The following is a 19,728-nucleotide window of genomic DNA, read 5'->3' on the forward strand; positions in this document are numbered from 1 at the left end:
ACCTTATTACTGGAAAATCTGTTCCTCATGTGACATGAAAATATTTGTTATTTTAACTGATTGTTTCCTTGTGTGTGACTACATTTAAAAAGACATTCTTTACTTTGTGCTCGAATAGATGAGAATGTAGATGGCATGATGACAAGTTTGATTTGTTCAGCAAAAACTACTGAAATATATGGCTCAGCATTACCATCTGGGCACGCAAATAACAGATTCTGCCTGATTTATCTCAACTGCTCTGTGTACCCAAAAATACACATGAACTAGACAAAATGACTGGCAACATGGGCACTATCTTCTCTAATACATTAGAAGCTGTTGCCCCCATCAAATTGAAAAAGGTTAGAGAAAAACATACTGTGCCTTGGTATAACAGTAATATCCACTCTCTCAAGAAAGAAACTCGTAGTCTTGAGTGCAAATTGAGAAAAACTAACTAGGAAGTTTTTAGAATTCCGTGGAAAAACAGTATGTCCAGCTATAGACAGGCTCTAAAAACTGCCAGGGCCGAGCATATCCACAAACTCATAGAAAACAACCAAAACAATCCAAGGTTTTTATTTAGCACAGTGGATTAACAAATTACCAGACGCCACCTGATTCTAATATTCCACCAACGTTAAATAGTAATGACTTTATGAATTTCTTCACTGATAAAATAGATAACATTAGAAATACAATAGTGAATGTAGATTCTACAGCGTCTAACACTTCAGTTTCATCCATCGCACCTAAAGATAAACTGCAGTGCTTTACAACTATAGGACAGGAAGAGCTAAATAAACTTATCACTGCATCTAAACCAACAACATGTTTATTAGATCCTGTACCCACTAAATTACTGAAAGAGTTGTTACCTGTACATTTACATTTAGTCATCTAGCAGATGCTTTTATCCAAAGCAACTTACAAATGAGGGGAATGGAAGCAATCAAAAACAAAAAAAGGGCAATGATATATAAGTGCTATAACAAGTCTCAGTTAGCTTAAATGCAGTACACATAGCAAGGGCTTTTAAATACTATAATAAATAAAAAGAAAACAGATAGAATAGAATAAAGAGAATAGAGCAAGCTAGTGTTAGAGGTCTTTTTTTTATAATTGTATAATAAATGAAAAGAAAATAGATAGAATACAAAAAGATTAGAAAGGTAGATTTTTTTTTTTTAAATAGAATTAGAATAGTGAGTGCAAAAGTTAGAGGGTCAAATAAAGATGGAAGAGATGTGTTTTTAGCAAATTCTTGAAGATGGCTAAGGACTCAGCTGCTTGGATTGAGTTGGGCAGGTCATTCCACCAGGAGGGAACATTTAATTTAAAAGTCCGTAAAAGTGACTTTGTGCTTCTTTGGGATGGCACAGTCAAGCGATGTTCACTTGCAGAACGCAAGCTTCTAGAGGGCACATTAGTCTGAAGTAATGAATTTAGGTAAAAGGGGTGCAGAGCCAGTGGTGGTTTTTGTATGCAAACATCAATGCCTTGAATTTTATGCGAGCAGTTATTGGTAGCCAGTGCAAATTGATAAACAGAGGTGTGACATGTATTCTTTTCGGCTCATTAAAAAAAAATTAATCTTGCTGCCACGTTCTGTATTAATTATAAAGGTTTGATAGAACTGGCTGGAAGACCTGCCAAGAGAGCATTGCAATAGTCTAGATTGGACAGAACAAGAGCTTGAACAAGGAGCTGTGCAGCATGTTCTGAAAGAATGGGTCTGATCTTCTTAATGTTGAATAAAGCAAATCTGCAGGACCGGACAGTTTTAGCAATGTGGTCTGAGAAAGTTAGCTGATCATCAATCATAACTCCAAGGTTTCTGGCTGTTTTTGAAGGAGTAATGGTTGATGTGCCTAACTTGATGGTGAAATTGTGATGAAACAATGGGTTTTGCTGGAACCACAAGCTGTTCTGTGTTGGCAAGACTGAGTTGAAGGTGATGGTCCTTCATCCAGCAAGAAATTTCTGTTAGACAAGCTGAGATGCGAGCAGTTACTGATGGATCATCAGGATGGAATGAGAGGTAGAGCTGAGTGTCATCAGCATAGCAATGGTATGAAAAGCCATGTTTCTGAATGACAGAACCTAATGATGCCATGTAGACAGAGAAGAGAAGTGGTCCAAGAACTGAGCCCTGAGGCACCCCAGTAGTTAGATGTTGCGACTTGGACACCTCACCTCTCCAAGATACTTTGAAGGACCTTTCTGATAGGTAAGACTCAAACCACTGGAGTGGGGTTCCTGAGATGCTCTTTGTCAGTAGGGTTGACAGGAGGATCTCGTGGTTATAACCGTGTCAGAAGCAGCGGACAGATCAAGCAAGATAAGTACTGAAGATCTGGATTCCGCTCTTGCCAGTCTTAGGGCTTCAACAACTGAGAGCAAGGCAGTCTCAGTTGAATGTCCTCTTCTGAAGACAGATTGGTTGCTGTCAAGGAGGTTGTTCTGTGTGAGAAAGGCAGAGACTTGGTTGAAACACAGCTCGTTCAAGTGTTTTTTCAATGAAAGGAAGAAGGGAAACTGGTCTGTAGTTCTCTAAAAGAGATGGGTTGAGGGTGGGTTTTTTAAGTAGTGGAGTTATACGAGTCTGTCTAAATGATGAGGGGAAAACACCTGTATGAAGGGATGTGTTAATGATGTGAGTGAGTGCAGGTACACTGCAGGAGAAATGGCTTGAAGGAGATGAGATGGAATAGGATCAAGCAGACAAGTAGTAGGATGATTAGAAAGGATGAGTTTGGAGACTTCTGCCTCAGAGAGTGAAGAGAAGGTTGTGAATGAGTGTATGTTTGCTGGTGAGATGTGCTTGATGGAATGTGGTGTGGAAAATTGTGCACTGATGTTTTTAATTTTATTAATTAAAAACGTGGCAAAGTCGTCATCTATTAGAGATGATGCAGGAGGGGGAGGAGGAGGACAAAGGAGCGAGGAAAATGTTTTAAAAGGCATGCGAGAGTTAGACGAAATGTTAATTTTGTTATGGTAGTATGTCCTTTTAGCAGTGGAGACCCAAAGATGGTATAGGATTAAATTTCCAATCATTAGAGATGAGCAGACAGTACCTCCACCTCTTACAGTCAAACGGGGGGGAGTGAGAAAATGAGAAATTATTGGAGAGTGCTGCAGGTGTAGCAGTGTCCTCTGGTTTAAGCCAGGTCTCTGTCAGGGCCATGAGATTAAGCTTTGAATGACTAATAATGGATTAGTAATAATGTAGTAGTAATAGTGTAGCAGAATATTATTAGTTGATTGTTATTTTTCTTTAGGTCATGTCCCAAAACCATTCAGGCTGTTGTTTATTATGTTTCTTATTAAGAAACAACTAGATCCTAGTGAACGGGCAAATTATAGTCCCATTTCAAATCTTCCATTTATGTCTAAAATTTTAGAAAATGTTGTGTCTGCTCAATTGTGCTCCTTCCTGCAAAAAAATGATCTGTATGAAGAATTTCCACAGCACAGAAACTGCGCTTGTTAAAATTACAAATGACTTGCTTCTTGCATCAGATCAAGGCTGCATCTCATTGCTAGTTTTACTTGATCTTAGTGCTGCGTTCGACACCATAGATTACAAAACTATACAGGTATCCAAGGGCAGGCTTTAAGATGGATTAGATCCTACCTGTCCGATCGCTACCATTTTGTTTATTTAAATGGGGAGTTATCTCATTTATCACCAGTAAAATATGGAGTGCCACAAGGACTTATTGGACCAAAAAATAGTACACAGAATCTCGTAGATTACAATTTGCAACTAGACGGATGTACTGTTACTTCCTCTACAGTCAAAAGTCTGGGTGTTATATTAGACAGCAACTTGTCTTTTGAAAACCATATTTCCCATGTTACAAAAACAGCATTCTTCCATCTTAGAAACATTGTCAAGCTGCAAAACATGTTACCTGTTTCTGATGCAGAAAAGTTAGTTCATGCATTCATGACCTCTAGACTGGACTATTGTAATGCACTTCTGGGTGGTTGTCCTGCATCTTCAATAAACAAGCTACAGGTAGTCCAAAATGCAGCGGCTAGAGTCCTTACCAGGTCAAGAAAATATGATCATATTACCCCAATGTTAAAGTCTCTTCACTGGCTACCTATTAAGTTTCGTATCAGTTACAAATTATCATTACTTACCTATAAGGACCTAAATGGTTTAGCTCCTGCGTACCTTACTAGCCTTATACCATGCTACAATCCATCACGCTCCCTAAGGTCAAAACGCTGGACTTTTGGTAGTTCCTGGGATAGCAAAGTCCACTAAAGGAGGTAGAGCTTTTTCGCATTTGGCTCCCAAACTCTGGAATAGCCCTTCCTGATAATGTTCGGGGTTCAGACACACTCTCTCTGTTTAAATCTAGATTAAAAACATATCTCTTTCACCAAGCATTCAAGCATCTCATAATTTGTGACTGCAGTTGTATCTGATCAAATGCGCATTATTATTGTTTAGCTTGGGTTAAACTAATTAATTTTACTTGGTTGGAACAGCAGCTATGCTAATTATGTCTCTATTTGTTTCTCTGTTTTGCCACGGGATTTACACAAGCTCTCAGTCTGGATCCAAAACACCTGAGAAGAGATGATGCCAACCCCTCAGAGGACCTCAGATGATGCTAACAACATACAGAACATACAGAACTACCAAATATTGCTACAGGTGTGATTGCATCATATAATAATTGCTGTTAATAGTGTTCATCATCGGGTTGACTATGTCTTGGATTAATTTTTCCGAAAATTTCTGTCATGTGCACATAAACTGAAAGTCACCACTGATAAGCTACTACTAAATATTGTAGAAACTAAATTTTCTATAAAGTTGCTTTGCAATGATTTTTATCGTAAAATGCGCTATACAAATAAACTTGAATTGAATTGAATAAACTTGAATGATTAAGATTTTTAGATGTGCAAACTAACAAAATTATAACACAAAAATATTGGTACATCCCTAAAGTGGGAATGTCACACAACAAACAAACAAACAAAACAGATCGATAATTAGATCATTTCCTTTCAAGTAAAGAATCAAGTCTGTTCTTGGAGAATAAAAGGAAGTGAACATTATATTCACAGATTTATTGAAGGTGCAGGATTACACTCCTTAGGAATGTTCTACATTCATCCTTCTGCACCCTTTCAAGTACTTCATCAGAGACCACAATGGGTGGGTCAGAAAAGAGGAAAAGTGCTGGAAATAAGGTTGGAAAGACCGACCAGAGCGTACATGCTGACATGGCTGGTAAAACTAGCAGCAGAGACAAACCTGTGACTGAAACCCTTCTAGTGACTTGATTACAGACAATTTGCACGACTATCTTAAATAGGATAATGATCCAGAAGTCGCCAGCCTCCAAGCAACGCAGAATTGTGGACAAAGATGGTCATCCTCTCACAGATCTCCGGCCTTTCTCGGCTGGTCCAGAACGGATCAGATGCACTACAGAAGTTGGTGGGAAAAATTGCATGTAATTAATAAAATGAAAGAAGAAGTTGAGTTTATTTGTGCCAACCTCAATGCCATGAAAACTCAACTGAAGCAAGGTGAAAATTGTGCAGAGGATCAAGAGAGACGTCTAACGTTGGTGGAGGACTATTTGCACAGATGGAATTTGAGAAATCATGGGCTTCATGAGAAAGGTGGAGAAGATGTTCGACACAAGGTCATCAAAATATGCTAGAGTCTCTTGTCGCAATATAAAGATATACTGCCTGACATTGTGGATGTTGCATACAGAGTTGGTCGTAACAGACCTGGTATATTTAATTTTAGTTGATGGTTTTTTTTAGGGATGCTGTCTGGCACGCTGCCAAAATCACAGACTTTCTGAAGAACAACCACCTGAGGATCACTGAGGACTTGTTTCCTGCCAACAGAGAAAGATGGCTAAAATGATGGCCCTCTGTTGAAAAAAGCCCATGAAGAAAAAGCAAGAAAGCTGTTTTTGTCAGTGGCTGTGCTTTTGTAGATGACGTTGAAATTTCAACACCCACCTAAACTACGAGGGATGGCCTGGGTTAGGTGATACTTTAGGTGAGTATATAGAAATAGTAGAATATATATACACTTATGGCTTCGTCCAGTGCAAATGTATTTTCCTTGTGAGGGATGGTGAGATGAGACTTCAGTTTCTGATTTGTTGATTTATAAAAAATGACAATTTTCTTTAAATTAAAAAGGTACTGCTGTTTTCATCCCTAGTATATACTTGTGCTCCAACCGTTTATGATTTGCTATAACTTTTTAATAGAAATCTTCTGGGCTAAACTGTTGGTGTTTTCTTTGGGTTTTTGTTTTATGTCATGACAGCATTTTAACAAAATTTCCGTTGAAAAACTATTTTCATTATATTAAGAGATCAGTAATACTAAATTTATATGATAAAGGCGGTCTGAATTTTATCGATTTTAATATATTTTATTTTAGCTTTATAAAGTGTAACTATGTTAAAAATTTAAATATATTATATTAAAGATAATCTTCAAAATCCTACATCTGTTTGGAATATAATTCCTATCGATTTTAATATATTTTTGGGTAGCATAGCATTTCTTTAAGGTGTAACTATAAAATTTTAAAAATTTCTGATTAAGCTTTCTGAATTTCACCAGCAAGTACTTGCTATCTGGAGCATTGTTCATAAACAACTTTTTCCCCTAAAGGGTTTTTTTTTCTTCTTCTTCTTCATCTTCTTCTTCTTCTTCTTCTTCTTTCATTTGTAATAACGCTAATATTTTGTATAGAAATACGTCTTTATTTTCTATTTTTTTTATTTTTGTTTATAATTTTTTTACAATTGGTTTGTTTTTTTTCTTTCATTTTGGAAAATGAAGGTACTTTACTTACGTTTACAGACTTTATCTCAAGATACAAAATACCTATTTCCTTTAAAAAAAAAAAATGCAAGGTGTTTACTAGAGCCATACCTACAGGTGCACATGCTTTTTAAAAGCAGATATATATCTGTCTGTCCTCCTAGACCTGAAAATACCTCAGTCAGTGTTTTCTGGGTTAAAGACTAACAACTATAAAATTAGATCCTTGTTTTTAAAAGAGAATCTCTACATCTGTTATTTTCTACTGGAACAATCTCTTTAATAATGGAAACTGAACTCAAGCTTGGTCATTTCCAAGGAGTTTATCCTACCAAAGAATTTCTACAAACATTTTAAAATTATATTGATCTAAAATGCTCTTTCTATAAATGTTCCACTGACAGTATTTTAAATAATATATTTGTCTTATAAACATGATTTTGGTTCATTACATCAAGAATTGGTATTTAAAGGATGCTGGTTTCAGTATATATTTTATTTTATTCTTATGTAAATTTCACATTCACAAATGCAGGTTTACAAAGGGCAAACCTCTTTTTATGGTGTTTAAATAGGAGATTAAAATGTGTATAGATGTAATGTCAAGATCTAAAAATAAAGCAACTAAAACAGTAGCTATATGCTCCTTCTTTGACATTTTCATATATGTGAGACTGTACGACTGTATTTTTATTAACTAACATTAATAAAGATGAATAAATAACTGTTTTAATGGTGCTTTCTAGCAAAGTAAATCCTCTGTATTAAAATTACATAGTAATATCCTATAGAATGTACAATTTGTGAAATATATCTCTGTAACATTTCATACGTGAAATGTTTTCCCGTCATACTATGGGGTGTATTATTATACATGCTATTTGTTGATCATTTTTAAATATAAAATCAACAACAAATTCTATTTTTTTATTGTTTTTATTTATTAATTCATAAACAAAATCAACACTTTTACTGTTGTTATTGCATCCTACATATATAATTTTTTTTTTATTATGTAGAAGCATATAATATAATGTAGTAGTATTAATGTTGATTTTTTTTTATTTATTGGGTTTGGTTTATTTTGTTTTTTATATTAATGTAATAAGAGCAAGTGCAGCACTGATAAATAACAAATACGTTTAATTTTAGATCTGCCTCGGTCTTGGTAACAAACTTGGTACCAATATATATAAAAACTCCATCTCTACAGCATAGTATGACTTTATCTCAGGTTTTTCCTCATTTGTTTTAGTCATCTGGATAGGCAGGTTTCTTGTCAGTTTATACATATATTGTATGTAGGACTTTTAGAAAACCATCAGACAATGACGCTGAAAAAAGTCTCTTTATCAAGTCACTAAACTGCAGCTGTCAATCACTGAAAGTGGATTTTTTCCAGTAATTGTTGCAACCAGTTGAACAAGATTCACCCACAACTACTTACAGTACGTGACTGTCACCACTGCATCAACAACAGTGCGTTTTATTTTATTCTCTATTGCCTTGCTATTATAATTTTCTGGTGATTGCGGTTTATGAACATTATCGCAAGTGACCAAAATAATCCATAAAAAAAAAAAAGTTGAAAAATAAATACTCCCTTAAAAAACATTATTTAGAAGCTAAAACATACCTATTGGCTCACACTGAAGCACAACGATTTGAGCTAAAGTATATCTGACACATTAATAGGTGAATCATACTACCATGACCTCCTTTTTCAAAACCCGACTCACTGAACATATCAGATATACTTCACCACACCAAGTCAAAGAATCTCTCACATGACCAGCATGTTAATCTTTAGAGACAGTGACAGTGACGTGACATACAGACCCATACTCAGAATTCGTGCTCTGCATTTAACCCATCCAAAGTGCACACACACAGCAGTGAACACACACCCAAGGCAGTGGGCAGCCATTTATGCTGCGTCGCCCGGGGAGCAGTTGGGGGATCAGTGCCTTGCTTAAGGACACCTCAGGTCGTGGTATTGCCGGCCCGAGACTCAAACCCGCAACCTTAGGGTTAGGAGTCAAACTCTCTAACTACTAGGCCACGACTTCCCCGTCCAGTAGTAAAACAATCATACAACAACAGCTTGTATACTTTATGCTTTAGCTCACATATTTATCTTAACATATTTACAATTTAAGTCATACAACATTTTCATGAATGACACCACTGCTGATTGTTTAATTGGGGAAAGTTACTTTTAGAAGTAATGCATTACAATATTGCGTTACTCCCTAGAAAAGTAACTAATTATGTTACTAAATCACTTTTATGGAAAGTAATGCGGCATGTTACTCTTGCATTACTTTTTAAATCTGGGCTGGGATTGTTTGATTTTTTTAATATAAAAAGTTATATTTTTGGCAAATGTAAAAAAATTAAATGCCGAAAGTGAAATGAATAAGACTGAGGCTAAAAGAAATGTACAATTTATGTCTGTACCGTAAATCGCAGCTCAAACAAACCTTTCAACTGAACAATTGGGACACAGGGGGAGAAAGTTCAACACTCTTCAGTAATAAAAAAGTAAAATAAATAAACTAATGAGTAAAACACAAATGTTATGCATCACAGGCTGTTGCGAAGAAGACAGATGAGCATGAGGAATAGTGCTTCCAACACAAAGTTTAAAGAGAAATATCAAACTGACAAGCAGACAGGCAAGGCAACACACACTAGATGCAAGGGTGACTGGATAAATAGTCACTGTGTAGGTACAACTGAAATACACAGTGATGATGAACCAAAATGAAAAGCTGTGCCTGTGATAATTAATAAATGTCCATGACGACCAATGACTGGCAGGAAATGCGACTAATAAAAAACAAACTGAAAGTCCATGAAAGCAATAACGGAACATAACTGTGACATTATGTTTATTTAAAGTCATTTTCATTTATTAGTATGAGTGAACTGGATCTTTAAAGGTCAGGCAGCAGCAAAGAGACCAGTTAATCAAACTTGGGATTAAATACATAAAGGATATGTGTGTTATTTTAACATATTTAATCATTGCAGTTTGCATCATATTCTGAGTTTGCATTTCACTTTTTCTATTCATTTTTGAGGAATACTGATTCTGTTTTTGTGCAAGTGTGATGAGAAAATGCGTGTTCACATTCAGTCTAGAGCTACAGTAAGCATCATGTTCACAACGCACACACACGCCTCTGCACTTACTCATGAGTTTTCTCAACATAGTGGGGCAGTAGGGACTGTGCCGGTCAACAAATGGGAAAATAAAGTAACTGTGGTGTTTATTATTTGAAAAAGTACACTCTGATATTTTATCTAGTTACTTGAAAAAAAAAATCTCTGATTACATTACTCACATTACTGTAATGCGGTACCCCCAAACACTGCTTTCCTAGACAGTTGTGAAATTTAACAGTCTCATAAATAATAGACTTGTTTATGCTTTTTATTTTTTTTTTTGGGGTAAAAACATCGCATGAAAAGAAACACAATCCGCATTAAGACAATTTTCCTGGTATACTATGGGGTGTATTATTATACATGCTATTTGTTGATCATTTTTTGTATTATTATAAATGTTATTTGTTGATCATATTTGTTGATCATTTTTAAATATAAAATCAACAACAAAATCAACACTTTTATAAACTATTATTAGTAAATCATCATTTTTTATTTCTTATGTAGAAGCATATAATAAAAAGTAGTAAAATAAATGTTGCATTATTTAATGCATTAGGTTTCATGAATTTTGAATATTCACAAAATGTAACAAGAGCAAGTGCAGCACTGATAAATAACAAATACGTTTAATTTTAGATCTGCCTCGGTCTTGGTAACAAACTTGGTACCAATATATAAAAAACTCTATTCTCTACCGGATAGTATGACTTTATCTCAAGTTTTTCCTCATTTCTTTAGTCATCTGGATAGTCAGGTTTCTTGTCAGTTTTATACATATATGTAGGACTTTCAGAAAACCACCAGACAATGACGCTGCAAAGTATCTTTATCAGTCACTAAACTGCAGCTGTCAATCACTGAAAGTGGCTTTTTTCCAGTATTGTTGCAACCAGTTGAACAAGATTCACCCACAACTACTTACAGTACTGTCACCACTGCTTCAACAGTGTTTTTATTTTATTCTCCATTGCCTTGCTATTATAATTTCTGGTGATTGCAGTTGTGAACATTATCGCAAGTGACCAAAATAATCCATAATAAAAAAAAAAGTTGCGAAATAAATACTCCCATAAAAACATTATTATAAGCTAAACATACCTATTGGCTCACACTGAAGCACAACGATTTGAGCTAAAGTATATCTGACACATTAATAGGTGAAATCATATTACCATGACCTTTTCAAAACCCAACTCACTGAACATATCAGATATACTTCGCCACACCAGGACAAAGAATATATCACATGACCAGCATGTTAATCCTTAGAGACAGTGACGTGACATACAGCCAAGTGTGGTGACCCCATACTCAGAATTTGTGCTCTGCATTTAACCCATCCAAAGGTGCACACACACAGCAGTGAACACACACCCGGAGCAGTGGGCAGCCATTTATGCTGCGGCGCCCGGGTAGCAGTTGGGGGATCAGTGCCTTGCTCAAGGGCACCTCAGTCGTGGTATTGCCGGCCGAAGACTCGAACCCACAACCTTAGGGTTAGGAGCCAACCTCTCTAACCACTAGGCCATGACTTCCCTTGTGCCAATAGTAACACAATCATACAACAGCAGCTTGTATACTTTATGCTTTAGCTCACATATTTATCTTAACATATTTACAATTTAAGTCATACAACCTTTTCGATGAATGACACCACTGCGATTGTTTAATGGGGGGGGAAAGTTACTTTTAGAAGTAATGCATTACAATATTGCGTTACTACCTAGAAATGTAACTAATTATGTTACTAAAATCACTTTTATGGAAAGTAATGCGGCATGTTACTCTTGCATTACTTTTTAAATCTGGGCTGGGATTGTTTGATTTTTTTAATATAAAAAGTTATATTTTTGGCAAATGTAAAAAAATTAAATGCCGAAAGTGAAATGAATAAGACTGAGGCTAAAGGAAATGTAAAATTTATGTCTGTACCGTAAATCGCAGTTCAAACAAACCTTTCAACTGAACAATTGGACACAGGGGAAGAAAGTTCAACACTCTTCAGTAATAAAAAGTAAATAAATAAACTAATGAATAAAACACAAATGTTATGCATCACAGGCTGTTGCGAAGAAGACAGATGAGCATGAGGAATAGTGCTTCCAACACAAAGTTTAAAGAGAAATATCCAACTGACAAGCAGACAGGCAAGGCAACACACACTAGATGCAAGGGTGACTGGTGATTTTGTGGGTACAGATGGATTAGACAGTGATGATGAACCAAAATGAAAAGCAGCTGTGCCTGTGATAATTAATAAATGTCCATGACGACCAATGACTGGCAGGAAACTAAGTCAAAGAAAACATGTGACTAATAAAAACAAACTGAAAGTCCATGAAAGCAATAACGGAACATAACTGTGACATTATGTTTATTTAAAGTCATTTTCATTTATTAGTATGAGTGAACTGGATCTTTAAAGGTCAGCAGCAAAGAGACCAGTTAATCAAATGGGATTAAATACATAAAGGATATGTGTGTTATTTAACATATTTAATCAATGCAGGTTTGCATCATATACTGAGTTTGCATTTCACTGTTTCTAAACATTTTGAGGAATACTGATTCTGTTTTTGTGCAAGTGTGATGAGAAAATGCGTGTTCACATTCAGTCTAGAGCTACAGTAAGCATCATGTTCACAACGCACACAACGCCTCTGCACTTACTCATGATTTTTCTCAACATGGGGCAGTAGGACTGTCTGTCAACAAATGGGAAATAAAGTAACTGGTGTTTATTTTTTGAAAAAAGTAACTCTGATATTTTAATAGTTACTTAAAAAAAAAAATCTTATTACATTACTCACATTACTTGTAATGCGTTACCCCCAACGCTGCTTTTGATCAAATTAACAGTCTCATAAATATAGACTTGATTTGTATTTTTTTTTTTTTTTTGTAAAAACATCTCTGAAAAGAAACACATCCGCATTAAGAAAACTGCAGTGAAAAATTAAAAACTGAATGTTGCAGAAATGCAGCTAACAGTTCTGTTAACCACAAAAAAAAAAAAAAAAAAAAAATTTATATATAGATATATATAGATATATATATATATATAGATATATATAGATTAGGGCTGTCAAATGATTAATCACGATTAATCACATTCAAAATAAAGTTTTTGTTTACATAATATATGTATGTGTACAGGGTATATTTATTATGTATATATAAAATACACACACACATAAATTATATATATTTAGAAAATATTTACATGTATATACATTTATATATTATATTCTTATATTTTATATTATATATAAATATATTATAATATATAAACATAACATATTCTTCTTAAATATATACATGCATGTTGTGTGTATTTATATATACATAATAAATATACACAGTATACACACATATATTATGTAAACAAAACTTTTATTTTGGATGTGATTAATCGTGATTAATCATTTGACAGCCCTAATATATATATATATATATATATATATATATATATATATATATATATATATATATATATAGATAGATATATATATATATTCCAAACTGCTTTTTGCAGCATTCTAATGAAACTATCTGAGGTGGATTTACAGAGGCTTTAGTAAAATGCAGGAATATTCAAGAAGAGGATCAGAGGACTGGTCAGACATGACCTTTTCTGAATATTTGCATCACACTGAATGCACTCTGCCCTACCATCTCCTCATTTTCAGTTTCTCTTCACTTTCTTTTAGAACAAGAATACTTACATTTGTTTAATCTAACCAGTGACTGAACTCACCCCATCTTATCTTCAAGGGAAAGCACAATTCAACCAGTGCGGAAACATTCTTAAAAACATTTAGAATGGTAAATAGAATGGCAAGACTCTTCTCATGCATTTTATCATATAGCATCTCTATGAACAATAAGTAAAATGACTGCAAAGAAAGATAATGCTATCAATGTTAATCTTTTTCTTAGTTTTACTGAAAGGAAATTAGGATAAAATGAAACAAGAAAACTAATTTTGCTTAAAAAATGATTTTTCTAATTATTATTATGTATTTATTTATTTTTTCAGTTACATTCTGGGGCATTCACACTGAATTTTAATAACCCTATAATTTATGCCCCATAATAATTTCCAGAATAAAACATTATGCCAGAATATGAATATGAATATTATTAAACTTATAATTCTTAATGAAAGAACTCATAATATTCTACTAACACAACATCACATATTTCAGTTCAGCTATTTCTGACAATCAGCATTTTATAGAAAAATTTCCATCAACTACTAAGAGTTAAAATTTTGAAAAGGAACCGCAAAACAGAAATTACCCTATTAATATTTTTGCATGATTTGAATTAACACAAATCTGATTCTGTTTGCTATTGCAGACATCATCTCAAGTAAAACAGAATGAATGCAGTATATAATTACTAATGTAAAGGGTTAAATCATTATTTATGACACTACATAAAAATATTTAGAAACCCACCACAAGTGTAACATCAGTTCAACATTAATAGTCAACATGCATTTTTTGTGGAAGTAAACTAAAAGAGGGTCAGGACACTCATCAGAGGAACAAGTAACAGCATCAGAGAAGCACACAGACAAGAAGCCTTGGATACCTTCACTTGATATGGGAGCCACTTATCTGTGAAACAGAGAAGATAATGCAATGAAGTGAAATGTATTCAAGGAAGAATCATTATAAACCTTTATTTACAAATGATTAAAATAAATTAAATGTTCACCTGTGTTCCCTTCAGACAACATCAGAGGACCCATGGATATGGAAGCACTGTCATGGAAGTCCAGAGACCTGCGCTCTCTCCGACTGTATCCAGAATTACAGTCCTAAAAGAGAAAAACAGACCAGGAGTGAACCAGGAGTGCACAAAGTCTCCCAGCAGAGGGCAGCCAAAGTAAGCAGGTTTAGCAACTTTGAACACTAAACCTCACCACCATGGACATCAAGGGTGATATTTCCCTGCTGATATTTAGTGTTTGATTAAAAATAATGTATCAATAGCACATTCGTAAACCATTATAACTTCTAAACTCACCATGAGCAGCGATTGCGATTCGACAGAAGGCACAGGTGAACAGCACAGTGCAGGTAAAGCTTAGTGGAGTTTGCAGTGAAGATGAACATCCTGAAGGAGAAACGGCTAGATGTCGAGACGCCGTTCTGCAGCAGCTCCACTGTGTCGTCATTTGGATTGGGACACCTGAGAATAGCAATTATGACAATCAACAAATCAAATTCTTTCATTTAGTTCAAAAGTGATTTTGTAAATCTTTACACATTTGTACTACAGGTATAAAACATGGATCTTGTACTTTAGTTCTAAAATACTGAAAGACACAATTCTGAGGCAATGCTAACAGTTACAGTTAAGCCTGAGCTTGAAGGATTAGAAACAGCTTTACTCTGTGACGATGAGATCCCAGCGGAGACTGTAATCAGGATCATTCACAGGTGTAGCCCAACACGTGTCCACCACCAGAGCAAACTGACGGCTGTCAACCCCCTCGACACGAACTTCCACATTCATCTTCTGGTCGAGCTCTGCATCCACTCTACCAGTGAAGGGCCGAGTAAACTCCTCATATCCTCATATGGAGTCATCCGCACCTGATATCTCCCTTCACCAGCGGGGAGGGTCTTGTGCACAATGCTGTTAAAATGCATTGAAAAATGTGACTAGTAAAATTCCAAATAAAGCAAATAAAGCACTGAGAGTTTACACAGCATGATGAGAAAATTCCATGTTGGTGAACTACTTCTTTAATAAAACAGTACAGCTGAAATCAGAATTTGTTTTGACTCTCACGTCTCCAGTGGGTTGATTTCCACATTCATGGAAAGTGATTGTGTTTGAGGATAAACACAGCTGAAAGAAAGCTTAAGGATTTTCTCTCTGCTGATGAGACCTTCTGACCTCGGTTGCCCCCAGAATAAAGTTACTGTAGATGAAGTGGGTGCCATTGGCCTGTGAACAACATATACAACATATATACTTTTTGGAATTTAGCTCAAATTGAATTTGTTTTTGAAAGAATGTTATGAAAGCAACATTACAAACACACACACAAAAAAAAACATATTATTGGTGGATAATGCGGGCACCAGTTCCAGTCTTTTTGTGGTGTGGTCTTGTGAACCCTTCCACTGAATCTTTTTGAGATTTTGAGTATTCTTTATGGTGGTGTGTTTTGGCCCTCCAAAGAATCAATCTTTAACCAAAGAAAGGGCCCAAACAATCCTCCCTAGATATTCTCAAAGTCTCAAAGAGATTATCCAATTGTTTAAATCCAAATCCAACTGCTGGTTTAATCAGGCACTACAAATGTTTAGATGGTGTATTTGAATAGATAATACATATTTAATCATACCACAAGATTTGTTCCACAGATGTGTTCATCGTTATCAAAATGGAATACCACTCTGCCATTCCGGACCGTTCCTTTGCAGCTGGGATCATTGAGGTGTAAGACGTCAGCTGGAAAACCAGCCTCAAAGAGCTGACAGCGAGACACAGACATGGAGCCAGAGCTGCTTTCACAGGTTTCAGAGAAATCTGAGAGAGTAAAAATAAAAAGCCAATGTAATTAATGACTGAATTTTTGTAATTTTTTGTATTTTGTTGTGGATTGTTACCAACCAAAAGAGTCATGACGTTGTTGTCTGTGAAGGTCCTTTTCACACAAACAGCCATAAACACCATTTTTCATCCCACATCTTTCATCCTCAGAGCAGCTGAGTTCAGAACAGGGATTTCTATTAACTAGAAGAAGAAGAAGCTGTTTTGTAAAAGTGTCTGCTAAATGCAAAAACATAAATGTAAACATAAGCACTATTTAAGGGTTATTTTACCATAAATTTAAAATTAGCCTGTGTTTTACTCACCCTCAAAACATCCTAAGTGTATAGGACTTTCTTCTTTTAGACAAATCCAGTCTGAGTTATATAAAAATTGTCCTGGCCCCTCCAAGCATTATCATTGCAGTAGGCGGGTTTTGTACAACAGTCCACAAGACATGAAATAAAGTGCGTGCATCCATGATAAAACGTGCCTCAGTCGTCTCCGGAGGGTTGAATAAAGGCCTCCTGTAGTGAATCCATGCGTTTTTGTAAAGAAAAATATCCTATTTCATCTATCTGTCGTATGCGGAAGCCATTCCAGCGAATGATGTAGGATGTCGGCATTGTGTGATCAGTGACGAATGCGAAGAGAGAACAAAATAAAAAGCGGGTCACGAATTAGAAGCACAAAACGAGTATTTGTAAAGAAAAATGTTGGAGGATTTCGATATAAGCCAAGAGGAGACTGGTTTTCCTTTGCTAAAGTAAGGAAACTTTGCTTCTTTTGATCCTCTAAACAAACTCATGAGACTAGCATACCTCAGAGGCACGCGCAACACATACGTCCTATGTCATATGCTGGAACAACTTACGTACGACAGACAGATGAAGTGAGAGAAATGTGTTTATTATGTAAAAAATAATGATGTTTTTCTTACAAAAACGCATAGATTCGCTACAGGAGGCCTTTATTCACCCCCCGGAGCCGTGTGAGACACGTTTAATTATGGATGTGTGCACTTTATTTGATGTCTTGTGGACTGTTGCACAAAAGCACCCACCTACTGCAATGAAAACACTAGGAGGGGCCAGGACAATTTTTAATATAACTCTGATAGGATTCCTCTTAAAGAAGAAAGTCCTATACACCTAGGATGCCTCAAGCGTGAGTACATCACAGGCTAATTTTCATTTTAGGATGAACTAACCCTTTAAGCATTTATAATCAATTCCCCCTTAAGGTCCACTTATAATATTAGTCAAGGTGTTTGGCATGGTGATCTGAGTTAAATTCTTTACATATGTAATAACACATAACATCAGATTTGATCTGATTTGCTCACATAAAACAAAAATCCTCCAAATTGTTATACAACACATTGTATTACCAGGCATTGTGGTTTCTGCTGTAGTTTCTGTGGTTGTCCCTGGCATTACAGCAGTAGAGGTAGTGTTCATGTTCCTTGCATCTGAAAAAAAAAAACAATATTACATGAAAACAATGATCTTTTTACATAAACAAAGGAGACATGTAGATATATTTACCTGCACAGTATGCCAAACTGCACGGCAGTCGGGCTCACACAAACTCATAGACATAATAATCTCCTGGACAGGCTTTGACTTTAATGGGATTGGATTGGAAATAGCAGCAGTCATTGTCCCAGTGACCACAGACATTTCGTGTGACCACTCCATCCTCAACTGTTGGATGTTCTCCGTTCAGCCAGAGTGGAGCATTAGTGCCACAACTATTCTATTCAACACATGTGTCTGGCATCTGAACGCTCTGACTCTGAATGAAGAGACGGTACCAGCCGCTCCAGCTGACCCAAGTGTCACACATTATTTGAGAGGAATGTTGATTGTTGGTGGCTCTCCATGGATCGTCCAGGACATTGTAGTTGTAGCAGGGGTCAACAGGGGGAGCTGTTGTGATGGAAACATAAAAAAAAAAAAATCATAATATTGACAGACGTTACATACTTCTTTGTAGTTGTAGTAGTTGTGGTATGGAATTGTTACCACTAGAGCACTCTTTGCTTAAAATCCCAGTTACATTTGTGTTTTAAGTGCATTGTTTTTTTGTTTTTGTTTTTTGTTGTTGTTGTTGTTTTTTTTTAGCCAAATGATCAACGAAAGTACACTATAAAAGTTTGAAAAATATGAAGTCTTTGAAGTCTATCAGATGCTTCTCCAACTCTTTTACGTTTTTACCTTTCACCTTTCCTTCTCATTTGTATTATATACTCACTCTATGAGCTGTATGATCTCTGTCTAATGCAAATTTTAATTTTACTGGGAAATTCAGTTGAATATTATGAATTGTTCTACACTCTTATGTAATCAGTAAAATGGAAAAAAAGTTTAGATGTTTGTAAGTGTGAAAGTCAAGACAATACTTTACCAGTGGTTGTGATTGGTGTAGTAATGGATTCTACAGATGGGATTGCCTCTGTTGTTGTAGACACTAATGGGATGGACTGACTTGAGGCTTCTGGCATTAGCAACATATAAAATCAATTTCAGTATTGTTTTTTAATAACCTAGAAACATAAATGCCTAAATTACGTATGAGTATATACTCACCAACGCAGTAAGCTCCGCAAAATATTGGCTTGAGAAACTCATAAACATAGTAATTTCCTGGACAGGCTTTGACTCGTATAGGGTGGGATGTGTAAGTACAGCAGCCACTCCATGAAGAAACGAAGAACATGACTGGTGTGTGATCAATCTTATGTTTGTGGTTTGGGTGAGTTGAGTTGAGGTGGAGTGGCTCATAAGTGCCACACATGTACTGATTTTGATTATGGAATTTGAGTGATTTTCACCATTGTAGAACATCCTGTACCAGCCATTCCACTCCACATTATAATCACACATGCCATAGTAGTTATAGTGATAATTGTCAGTGGCTCTCCAAGTCTCATCCAGACTGGTGTAGTTGTAGCAGGGATCAACGCTTGGGGTGGTGAAAGGTACTATTATGAAATAATAAAAATAATTTATTATATACTGAAGATTAAATATGGCCAAGTCTAAAATAAATATTTAATAGGCCTGAATACGCAGTTGTCATTTGAAAGTCTACAATACATCCATGATAAGCATGTCAAGTATGAAGAATTAATGAACGTACCTGCACAATACACAGGAGCTGGGACTGAAA

General features: G+C 35.5%; 1 protein-coding gene and 1 long non-coding RNA gene across 3 annotated transcripts in view; both read right to left on the reverse strand.

Annotated features, from left to right (window-relative positions):
* The window catches only part of LOC109054556 (alpha-tectorin-like), a 168,517-nt gene that overhangs the window by 25,783 nt on the left and 123,006 nt on the right, over positions 1-19,728 (reverse strand). The gene's annotated exons all lie outside the window — the stretch shown is intronic.
* LOC122139303 lies at positions 14,519-14,819 on the reverse strand. The gene is made up of 2 exons (XR_006156194.1): positions 14,722-14,819; positions 14,519-14,621 (listed from the first exon to the last, which is right to left on the reverse strand). It is a non-coding gene; the product is annotated as an uncharacterized LOC122139303 (long non-coding RNA).

The sequence above is a fragment of the Cyprinus carpio genome, chromosome B12, assembly GCF_018340385.1.
Source record: "Cyprinus carpio isolate SPL01 chromosome B12, ASM1834038v1, whole genome shotgun sequence".
Classification (NCBI taxonomy): domain Eukaryota; kingdom Metazoa; phylum Chordata; class Actinopteri; order Cypriniformes; family Cyprinidae; genus Cyprinus; species Cyprinus carpio.